We start from the raw sequence: 12,013 nt of genomic DNA, 5'->3' as shown, positions 1-12,013 counted from the left end.
AAAGAAGGAGCCCCCTCTGGCACACTGCGTGGTGCAGTTCGCGCTGACTTTGTGGTGTGGAACAAGCTCCTGCCAGTAAAAAATCAGCATGAGCAGTGCAACATGCTGATTTCCACCCATTCGTGAAACTACGTGTATTCTCGCGGCATTTTCATGTAACTCAGCGGAATTCCATGGAGTGCATCTTTGCGAGTTCCACCCACCCCTAGTCAGTGTGTGTTTAAACAGGAGCGGCAGCGCCAAAAGTGTTGTGAGTATGTTTTTTTTACCTTTAATGAATCTAGTGAGACAGTATGTGAACAACCCTAATGAGGAGGTCCCAAAACAGCAGGAAAGTGGCCCAAAGCCTTTATTGCAGTCAGAGACACAGAGGTAAAGGCCAGTCGGCCCCCTGCATGCAGCACAATGCAAAGCACTGACAATGCTCAATAGAGCACAGACACAGCGCTGTCTTAAGGTGGAACCTAAATTGATGCCTCCCCACAAGCAGATTGTGGAGGGGGCACGAGGATTCCCATACCCCTGGAAATACATAGAGCTTAGGCCCAAAGGGAGCTTCCTTGGTGTCAGCAGGAGCTTGCCCTACGTCCCTGGCCTAGACACAGGATGCACATGAACATCTGCTCTCCAGTTTCAGTGCATTCCAAATACTTATTTGGCTATTTCTCATATCAACCTAATTGATGAGAACGTGTAGCTATTGCTGTTGGCATAAAATTTCAGAGAGGGAAAATAATTCAAATGCACTTGTTGTTTTCCTGTTTACCTCATGGCAAGCATGGAGAAAAATGCATCTGTCTTGCCTAAGAAGTGTAAACCAGCTGTAATGGCTGCATACTCCAGCATTTCCGTTTGATAACATGAGTAGGTTGTGTGTTTGTGTAGCGATAGAGGAAATAAACGGTACGGTTTCGCCTTGGTGCGCATGTCTACTTTCTGGGGGCCTTGCAGACATGAAAGCATTTTACTCAAGGAAGAAAGCAACACTGATGGAAACTAATAAGCATGCACACCAGACCCTTCAGGAAATGCGTTTGATAAACGTATTTAATGTTTGTCAGAGCTTATTTGTGTCCAAACTGCAGGTCACAGGGGCGAATTGAGACAGGGCCTACTCCTCCTTTTATCCTTCTGAGCTAAATAAACTAGGCACCATTTACTGATGTAAGAATAATACCTGTTGCAATGCTGTTTTGCATACGCTTTTCAAATAAAAAAGCAAATACTTTGTGTGCAGTGAAGGTGTAACTCAATATTAATGTGAACATTATCCTAAAAAAATCGATAACTATTGTAGCACTTATTTTATTATTTTGTTTATATATTTCATTGATTTTTAAAGTGTATGCAGTGGCATAGCTGGGGGGAATGGTGGGGGTGGACTGCCCCATTCGGCACACATTTTGGGGGCTCTTACCTGCAGCAGACACGGCCGCAAGAATCGGCAGCACCCCTCAAACCCCGCTCCCCCCACAATTCCCTGCAGCCATCGTGGCAGCATTAATCGCCAGCCCACCAGCCGCGGTGGGGCGGTGACGTGGGGAGGGGGAGGGGCAGGGTGAGGGTTAGTAATGTATGGATAATGGAGGTTTGCAGGTAAGTAAACGTTTAAATAAATCAAACGAATTTCGTTGCGCGCACTGCATTGCATTTGCGGATGCAGTGCGTGCAACGAAATTCATTTGATTTATTTAAATGTTTACTTACCTGCAAACCTCCATTATCCATACATTACTAACCCCCACCCTGACCCTCCCCTTCCCACGTCACCGCCCCGGCAGATACTCCCCTACCGACCGCGGCTGCAGCCCACCGCTGCCCCCCGCTCTTCGATCAGGCTGCCACGGGCGGCAAACACAGGGGCTGCCACGGGAGGGCTAAGGCCTAGCTATGCCACTGAGTGCATGGCTAAGTATCTAGACTTTCTGCTCTATATTCAGATCCCTATTTAATTCTGAAAGTTTTAGAGAGACACGGAGTGCCCTAGCTCTGAACCAATGAAATGATGTACAGAGTAGTCAACTGTTCCTTATCCGATATGAAGGCAAATAGCCCAAGAAGATGGAGGCATGGTTGTATACACTGACGATTTGGTAGAACAAATATGAAACAGTTGATTGGCTGAAAGGATTATCTTACATTGTCTGCTTAGGAGCGAAAGACTGTGGCCCACCCACGTAAGATAACACAACCCCAGCCAAAGACTGTGCAGTTTAGAAAGGGTCATGCATCTCATCTGCATCTATTCAAAGTTCTTTACTCCTCACTGCAATCTAAGAAAAACCACACAATGTACCATAGAAAAACATAACCTACAATAACAACATCTCGACCATTAAATGTGTTTTTCCTGAAGATGTGGTGCTTTCAGACACAGCTTCTCTCCAGAACATGTTACATTCTTATGCACTTAAAATTGCCTCCTATAGTCAAGTATTAATACTTAATGGGATGGCGCACGGCAATGCAAACAACTTACTGGCAATTTTTATTTTGGAAATTTGAAGTACAGTAAGCTAAGGGTTCAAAATTGGGTCATTCATCTAAAAAAAATTAAAGAGAATTAGAGCAACAAAAGTTTGCCCATATTCTTGGTCTCACTTGATGTTACACGTGATTTAAAAGCAGAACCCGTTTGCATTGGGTAGCCGTGTATGTGGACACTTGTGGAATAACTCCCTAGCAGTAAAATATGGCGGGTTGAGCACATTTTACCTCTTCCACATCCCCTTTGTGAACACCTTTTTTGGCAGTCATCCCACCACAGACGGCAAGGAATGGTGCTTTCTACATCATGAATTTAGAAAGTTTTAAAGGCAATAATATTTCTCTGCTCTCACTGCAGAAATTTAGCCGACGGGATAAGACTATTGAATGAGGTTTACGCCCCTTTCCACTATGATGATAGAAATACACTTGTCTTTAAGACACTACCTCAATAAAATGCCATGGTCTCTTGCCAATAGTTCTGGAGTCTGCATCACCAGTACCCACATCTCACAGGTACGATTATAGAACCTGAAGAATTCGCCCATCAACTCTGGCGGCTCCTCCGCTAAGGCGGGGGAGCATCACCCGATTGCCTTGTACCAGTGCAAGAAAGGAAAAATAAAATGATAATGCCGTAATGTTATTATCATGTTATTTTGTTCCTCTGCAGCAGCTTTATGCGAAGGGGCATGTCTGCTCTGCTCGCAGGGCAGGAGAGGAGTGGTAGCACCCTTCTAAGTGCGCAGTGACTGTTTGGCCAACCCTCTCAGGCCAACCAAAGAGTCATTGCGCACTTTGCATGTTCTCCATGCAAGGTGCATTACAGCCTGTGTGAAGAACATGCCCAGGCCCCCGGTCTCTGGCTGAACGCTGAACCACAGTGCTTAGATCAATCACAACGTTGCATTGCAGCGTTGTTATTGGTCAGGGAAGCTAGGGTGCTTAGCACTGTGATTGGTCAGGGGAGCCTGGCTGCCTGCTTCCTGTTCTGAGGAAAGACGACAGAGAGACGTGCCGCTTAGGTATGTTTTTTAAAAAACATGTATAATCCCATCCCACCCTCCCCCTTACACTTACCGGGGGTGGGGGGAAGGGGTGCCGGCCGCTACTGGAAGTTCAGACTGTACCATTAAGTTAGGGTGATAGATTAAGGTTTCAGCGCTCATGTCAAACGAACTGCAAAATGGTGATCACAAAAGGGCACCACTATGGCGGTTACTTAAATATAAAAATAGTCGGTTATAAATTTTGAATTCTGCTCACTTAATGTCTGATTTATGCCGCTCTAGGACCAGAGACAGTTATGCTGCGTAAGGTCTATTTTCACCACATCAGTACAAACCCGAGCTTTGCAAGTTCACGTCAGTGCAATGTTGACAAAACCGTTTATCTTTCTGACATAGATAAAATGAATGTAAATTGAAAACTGGAAATGCAATGTGTACTTGGCTTGTAAAGTGAATTTGCATGACATTATATAAAACAACGTGCGTCGGCCATAGCCAATCGAAATAAAATACTACTGAGGGGTTTTATGCTATAACTATCTGGCTGAGAGCTCTGTGGATGTATGGAAACACAAAATGTTTTATTTTTTATAAACCAAATGTTCACTGTGAAAAGAAAAAGCGTGCTCTTAAATTTTACGAGTCGCACAAAACAATATCACTTAAGCCTTCAGCCATCAGCAGCCCGCTTCCTTTGATGGGTGGAATACCGTAACATGAGATAAACATTAGAATCCCTTAAATTAAATCTTGCTGAAAGAAACTGTTCCGTTTCATATGACTTTCTTTCCTACATCTATTTGTGAGCCATCTTTCCATTTTCAGGAAGAAATGAGAAAATTGAAACGGCTGCAATAACGTAGACGTCAAATCTTGAACTCCTGATCTCGAGATAGGTTCACAGAAATGTGTGGTGCAGTTTGAACAGATGTTTCCAAACCCACTCAGAGCATTCTCCTCCAACCAATCAATCCTTTTATTGAAATATTGGGAGGATCGTTGAAGCAAGTCTATGCAGGGGCTGTAAAATTCTGAAGAAAAGTACAATCCCAGTGCTACTCCGAAATGAAAACAATTGCAGCACTTTCATTGTGTATTCAGGAGCATATGCAAATTCATACTATATTCGAGCTATGCAGGCGTTTACTTTATGGTCCAAGTTCATTAAACATTTGCTCTGGTGCAAAGTCATGCAAAGTATCACAAGGGTATTTACTTTCTAGCGCCTACAAATATTTTGTGCTGGAAAGGTTCCCTTTTCTCAGGGTAGCTAGTACTTTGGGCTGTTTTGCGTTACGTTGTATCACTTTATGTCAAAAAGTACTGCGCTATAACTTGGAAGGATTGCGGAAAACACACCTAGATAGTGACGCTACACCCAATCTACTAGGATAGGAAGACTGGGCTTTCCATACAAATAACACCTTTTTAGGGCTCGCCTATTAATATCCCGCAGGGATATAATAGGCGAGCCCTATTGGGGTGAAACCAAGAGCTAAACTAAGCTCTCAATCAAAAAGAGGTTTTCATCAAGTGCACGTCCTCGTGCACGCGCTTGCCCGAGCCTTCCAGCTGCATTTCTCCTCCCCTTACCATTTGCTCCTGCCTCCAAGAGCTTCCCCCCCACTGCTTCACACTTCATGTGCCGCCAGTAGCTCTTTAAAGGTATCCGCTCCGCCCCCTGCTGCATCAAAGGCTTTCTCCCCTCTTCCTGTGCTCCCCCTCCCCAGCCCTCACACTCGTGCTCCGAGGCCTCCAGACCCCCTCCCCCCATCTCTCCTCCCAGCACGTTTATCCCACTTCCTGCTTCGCCACCTCTTTTTCTTCTTCACTTACTCCCATCCGCGCTTCTATCCTTCCATCTTTGCCTTGTACCCACACACGGCAAACATAGTCAGGCTTGGCACACAGACAGCAGTGCCATGTGGAATCTCTACCTCTCGAGCTGGCACCCACACCTCAGCCACCATCAGGTCCATGAAAGGGCATCTCCTGTCTTCCTTCCTTCCTCACCTCTCCAGTTCCCTTCTTTCATTCCATGATCCCTTGCTTCCACCCATCGCACTCCATTGCGAAGGCCTCACTGCTTTTCTGAAATTTACCAGCACCACCACTTGTATTGCCAGCACTCGGTGCGCGCTCCTCCAGCATGCTCTGCTGTGCTAGGGTATTGTGGTGCCACCCATGTTCATTCACTGGCAGCTGTGTATTTTGAGACTTGAACCCGGTTCCCCACCTTCACAGACGTCGGCTCCAGCCATTACGCCACATCCATTATCTTTGCCTCCCCCACTCCTTACGAGTTCTTCTGTTTAAACTCAGTCTCCATTTTTTTGTTTTTTTTTAATTGTGCACTTTAATAGAGCACAAACCCAACCCGAAGGTATCAGAGCGCTTTACTCTGAGGAATCAGTTGCTCTGCACAAGGACACATTGATTCTTATGTACGGAGAGGTTACGTGATTTATTTGTCCAGAATCACTGGATGTTGTCCTACCAAGACTCATACCCACTTTGAAGAATAGGGTCTGTCCCAGTACGTGAACCTTATGAGCGCATTTGATTGCTCTGTCTACACACGGCGGTATGCCTGTGTGCTTCTGCTTCAGTGTGCAGTCAGCCCTTCACGCTGCCCCGTACACGCTCCTGCCTTTACGCCTTTGCTCTCTCTTGCCCACTCTCTGGCCACAGACCTGCCCTCTGACGTCAGCCCTTTACTCTGCCCCCAACTAGCCCCTACCGATACCCCTTCATTCACCCGTGTGAATTTCCTCTGCCACAGCCGGTACTTGGCGACGGTCCGGTTAGGCCCCTGTCCTGCCCAAGAGTATATATTGCATTTTGGGGTGATGCAGATGTTACCAAAGTTCCCAGGCATTTGAAAGCTGGAATATCTAAATGCAGAACTAACCTGCAGTGTCTTTTTCACACTTAAGCTATCACGGCCTGGGTCAACACTGGGTCAAACGTGTGCAAAGTTTTTGGGTGGAACTTAACAACTGGATTTTACAATAAGTGGGATATACAGTTTTCACCAGCTGGGCATTTCCTGGCAGTGCTCCCAGGGTGACCGCCCACTGCTCCCCGTGTCCCCTTCACCCACAAACAAGTTGCCGTTTTCCTGATAAAAGACTTCTCTCGCGTCCGATTTGCATTTCACACATGCGGCTGACTGAAAGATTTTGATCATTACAACTAGGAGGCTTATTCACAGACAACTCTTCTTGGTTTCCTTGAGTCCTTGGTTTCTGTGATTTTTAACACTATGGCAGACTTTTAGGCTCCGTTACTTTCTAGAAAACCAATGTCAGTAATGTAGGATTTATTAATTCAGCTACATGAGCCAGCGTTTAAACTACGGTTTTTGGTAACAAAGTGCAAACCGTATTGCAATTTTCAATGTTTATGGGTAAATTTAAAATTTTGAACAAATTTGCCTTCAGCCGGCTTCTTACTGCTTTTTTTTGTATACAAATAGGTGCTTGAACTCTTATTTGTCTTAATCTTTAAACAACATTTATTTTCTGTGTCTCTTGCTCTCTTTAACTGCTTTAAAAGTTCTGGCTTCTTTTAGTTTTATTAACCTCCCCAGTAAAAATCCCGGGATGGTGCTTATTGTGCAAATGAAGTACAATCATTGGCATTGCGCCCACGTATTTACAGCATCTGCTTAATCGAATGAGCTACCTTACTAATGCTTGTTGAGAATGGTGGCCGCGTGCCTTTGTTTATGCGAGCCTATTGTAAAACATACAAGTCAATTCATGGGCGCAATGCGCCTAACTCTTTTTATGTGCACGGCGCCCACTTTTATAATTAAAAAAAATACTTTGAAGTTGCAGCAGTTTCTGCTGCTGCTCTGACTTTTCTTTCACGGGAGGTTTACCCTGCTCACTTTGCCACCATCTACCATGTCGGTGCCACCCCAGTGCCCCTCCCTCCCCTGGGCTTTCACTTGTTTGACACAGTAGCCTGGATTTTCGCGGGAGTCTCGGACATGATCAGATGGGCGCTATAGGGTGAGGAAATGTAGATGGGCAATCCTAAATCTTTGGTGACGCTACTCCAAGACTAAAGGGAGTGCAGATTAAATATCGATATGTCGGCTCTCTCAACAGGAAGCATGAAGGCCTGCAAAACAGGTAGAGTTTCTCGGTCAGGGCTAGTTGCTGGACAAATCCATTGTTATCAGTGTTCCTTTCTCTGGACCGCGAAGCTAGGATAAAAAGGCTTTTAATTGTTTTTTATTTAATCCTGTCATCTAGGCCGCAGTGGCACTTTAAAACAGTTTCCATTCTTTTGACTGCACCTAAGTAATTGTTTCATAATAAAGATGGTGACTCAGTGTGGCATGTTTGTAGCAGGAGCACTGTTCCCGCTAATTGGTGCTCGACTAGTCGTGGCAAGATTTGTGCATCCCCACCTGGTGTGGAGACTGTGCGCACCTCTCTACCTCTTAAGCCAGGTCGGTACAATATTGCCTGCTCGTGGTTCAGCCTGTCCACCGAGACTCTCACAGTGGGAAGAGACTGGGTGCTTCTCCTTTTTAGGTCTCGCGACCTATCAATGCGCGCAAGCGCATTTAGCGGAGCGAGAATTCAAGTGCTCGAAATCCTCGTCAAACCAAGGGCTTCTTGCGCTGCGGTTTTCATTAAGTTCACGTGAATCACGTGACCAAACAAGCACGCGCATTCACGGCCGCACAGCACATCAAAGGGCTTCGCCCAGCGTGCGCTCTGCGGCTTCTCCTCCCCTAATCACAGCACATCAAAGGGCTTCGACTTTCAGTCGCCACTGTTACTAACCTTGCACATTATTGCATGTAAGCGTTTCACCAATTCAAAATGGCCGACACCTTTTGATGCCTTCCTAGTCAATTCATGTTTAGTTACTTTCACTCTGTCAAGCCCCTGCCCTCCTTAGGCACCAACCCCTTTCACTATAATATCGCACTCTCTTCACTTCAGTTTCCCGGCTGCTCTTGCGCGCGCACCACTCGCGTCTTTTTTTTTTTTTAACTGCCGTCCAGAGTGAGCTTCTACTGTAAGTAGGTTGTTTTACTTTACTTTATTTGGCTCTCAATATCTGGTTAGTCTTTACACATTTGCTGTTAACCACACTGCTTTAATTAATAGTCAAATCAGCCACTGAGACTTTTCATGCGCAGCACTCTCCTCAATGCGTGACTTCAAAAGAACAGCTCGCAGCTCGCTCCGCTTCCCTTTTCACTTGCGTGCTGTTCGCTCTGTCCCGTTCCTCTCCAGCGCTTAAGGCACCAAGTCTTTTCTCACACTGCACTCTCCTTACAGCGTGACATAAAATAACTCCTCACTCTGGCTCGTTATCCACTTGCGCTTGTGACATCGATTTATTTCCTACGCAGCACTCTAGTTTCTTCGTGACAATAAATCAACGGTTTGCTGCTCGCTCTGCATGTCTTTTCCACTGCGCTTATGGCACTTGCTCTTGGACATGCCATACTTTACATTTCAAATTTAAGCTGCGCAACAGTTCAATGTATGTGTGTTCTTTCCAACAGTGCTACAATTACATTACGCTGCTCGCTTGCCTTACAGTTGTTTTTTTTTTTAACGCGACAGCTTTCGTCAATTAACTGTCCGATTTCTTTTTTACTCTGGATCTGCGCTCATATGCTAAACTCCCAGCTGTGCTATCCTTACCATTTGCGTTTCAATTCCTCCACTTCACTGCATCATCACGTAAAACACTTATCTCAGCCTTCTTGCCATTTTGAATCTCCTTCCTTCTTCGCAGCACAAGTCTTTCGGCAGTTTTTCCTTTGTCCACATTGCCCGCAGGGTGTAACGTGTGTCTTCCCAGTCAGCTTAGACACGACATTTCAACCTTTCCCTGCCGTTACTCCTCACCTAAGCTGCTTTACACGTCGATTTGAGTTCGTGTTCGGGGTTTTAATCTATCTCTGACACCATGTTATGTCTAGCCAAGCGTCGCCAAAACTGTTGTAGTTCAAAAAATAAGAGGTGATGGATTCATTGGTAATGTTTCCCAGAACGTGAGTCTCTTGGCGGTGATGTAGACATTTTCGCATAATGTCATCCGTATGTTGTATGGCGTCCGTTGCTTAATTTGAAAAAGTAATTACCAACACAACTATTGATCATCGCCCTCCTACCGGTGTGACTATTCACATTGTATATTGAAGTATTAAACACTGTTGCGGTGCTCAACCGACCCATCCAGAAGCTATCGGTGAGCTTTACATAAGCTGCATTCACATTACAAATGTTCAGTCATTTTTTTTTTTATCCAGAGGAAGTTCTGTGGTTTGCCCAGAATCACAGGATGTTGAGGCAATGCCGTCACTGGAACCTGCTCCCCAGTTCCGGCAGTAGCGCCTTATCCATTTCCCCTCTCCTACCCATTCCTCCATACAAAGGTTGAGCATAATGTTTTTTTTTTTTTTTTAGCCAAGTGGCACACAACATGCCTGCAAGTTAAAAAAACGCTGCACTATTGTGCAACATGGCTAACAAGCACTGGCGTTGCCAATAGGTCTCGCAGTAGGAAAGTTGGAGCTATTGCTTTTGTAAATGGCAAAGCCCTTTATTTTTTTTAAATGAAAAAAAAAAAAGGCATTGTTATTTGCAATTGTAATAGCTCCAACTTTCCTACTGCGAGACCTATTGGCAACGCCAGTGCTTGTTAAAGCAGGTGGTAAATTTGAATGTGGCAAATTTGTAAAATGTACTTTGCATAATTATGCAAAATTTCAGAATAACGGTGTAAAATTATGCATAATTATGTAAAATATAAATCCATCATTTTGCACTACAGTTTGGTACAAAATCTGTGTTCATTTTTCATGTGATGCGCATTTCACCCTAAATATTAGTGCAAAAAAAACAACTGCTGTGGACAACAGCTGCTCACATTTTTGTTGTTCGCATTGTTCCCATGCTATAATTTGCTGTGAATGGATGGCATATTTACACTACACGGCATAATGGTGTAATTATGGAGAATTTTACACAACAAGCGTAACACAAAACCCCCTAAATTACACCAGCGCATACATGTATGCATGCATTGGTATTTGTATAGTACAAACCTAGCTAGAAAGCAATAGAGAGATGTTCATTGCATGACAGGTTAGAGGATCATCTATAAAATCATGTACATCAAGCGGGAATTACATAAATATATATTTTGCACATTTTTTTTAGACACATTAATTGGTTTGCCCAGAAACACAGGATGCTGAGACAAGTGAGGATTTTATATACAGGGAGGTAGGTCCTGGGACGTACGGGCAGCTGGACCATATGTATATTTTGAAACAATGCAGTGCTGACCGTACATATAGTTTACAACGTCTCCTTAATTGGAGTAACAAATCACCTATTGGTTGAAGATTTGTCTGGTATTATTTATTTATACCTTATGAATTGTTTATTTTTAGTTAGAAAGATAGTTTCTACGAAAAGACATACCATGTACAAACAATTATTCAAACAATGACTATACAAAATCACAATACTACTACATCAAACACAAATCAAAACATTTCATATGTACATTTGCACGATATCCACATTTGTTCAATATCAAATATACATTACCACAGTATCCACATTTTTGATACAATTCCAATCAAGGAATAAAGAAAACAAGTAGGAAGAAATCAAGTGGAGAAAAGATGAATCAATAAAATGCACAATATTAGTCAAAATGAATAGACTAAATCAATGTTTCAGTCATTCAACAGTGCTTGTCTCCATTTGGCCTACTACATCAAACACAAATCAAAACATTTCATATGTACATTTGCACGATATCCACATTTGTTCAATATCAAATATACATTACCACAGTATCCACATTTTTGATACAATTCCAATCAAGGAATAAAGAAAACAAGTAGGAAGAAATCAAGTGGAGAAAAGATGAATCAATAAAATGCACAATATTAGTCAAAATGAATAGTCTAAATCAATGTTTCAGTCATTCAACAGTGCTTGTCTCCATTTGGCCGACGCGTTTCGAACTCGTAATATTAATTAACGTGTTCTCATCAGGGCTGTGTGATTTTTCCTGTATGGTTTTGTGCAAAAAGATGAAAAGAAAATATACATAAGTTCCTATTCTATAATAAATAGCCTCTGTGAATTGCTCCAATATGAGCATTAATTGCAAGGGGATTACCTTACAAGAGTCGTCGCAGTTTATTGGGGTTTCAGTTGACGGGGTTCAGTTATTTTATGTGATCCCTGCAGTGGTTTCTGAAAGAGGGACACCTGATCAGTGCATAGTTCCAAAAGAAAGTCAGTTTATGATGCCAAAAAAGTGCACTTTTATCTCAAACTTTAAAGCGTGTATTACCTTGAGCTAGTTGCAATGGGCATCCAAGGTAATTTCTAGGAGGTCTTGTGACGTACCCACCGGTGCCAATAGCGAGCCTAAAGGGTTGAATGGGGTGGAATATGAATCACAAGTGAGGAGGCCGGGATTCCAATCTTGGTCCCCAGGTTCCTAAG

The 12,013-nt window shown here is 43.7% G+C and overlaps 1 protein-coding gene across 1 annotated transcript in view; it reads left to right on the top strand.

Annotated features, from left to right (window-relative positions):
* Positions 1-12,013, top strand: part of KCND3 (potassium voltage-gated channel subfamily D member 3) — a 1,064,259-nt gene that overhangs the window by 247,038 nt on the left and 805,208 nt on the right. The window lies entirely within an intron of this gene.

This window comes from Lissotriton helveticus, chromosome 5_1, assembly GCF_964261635.1.
Source record: "Lissotriton helveticus chromosome 5_1, aLisHel1.1, whole genome shotgun sequence".
In the NCBI taxonomy this organism is placed as follows: Eukaryota; Metazoa; Chordata; class Amphibia; order Caudata; family Salamandridae; genus Lissotriton; species Lissotriton helveticus.
This window is presented reverse-complemented; position numbering and strand designations above follow the sequence as displayed.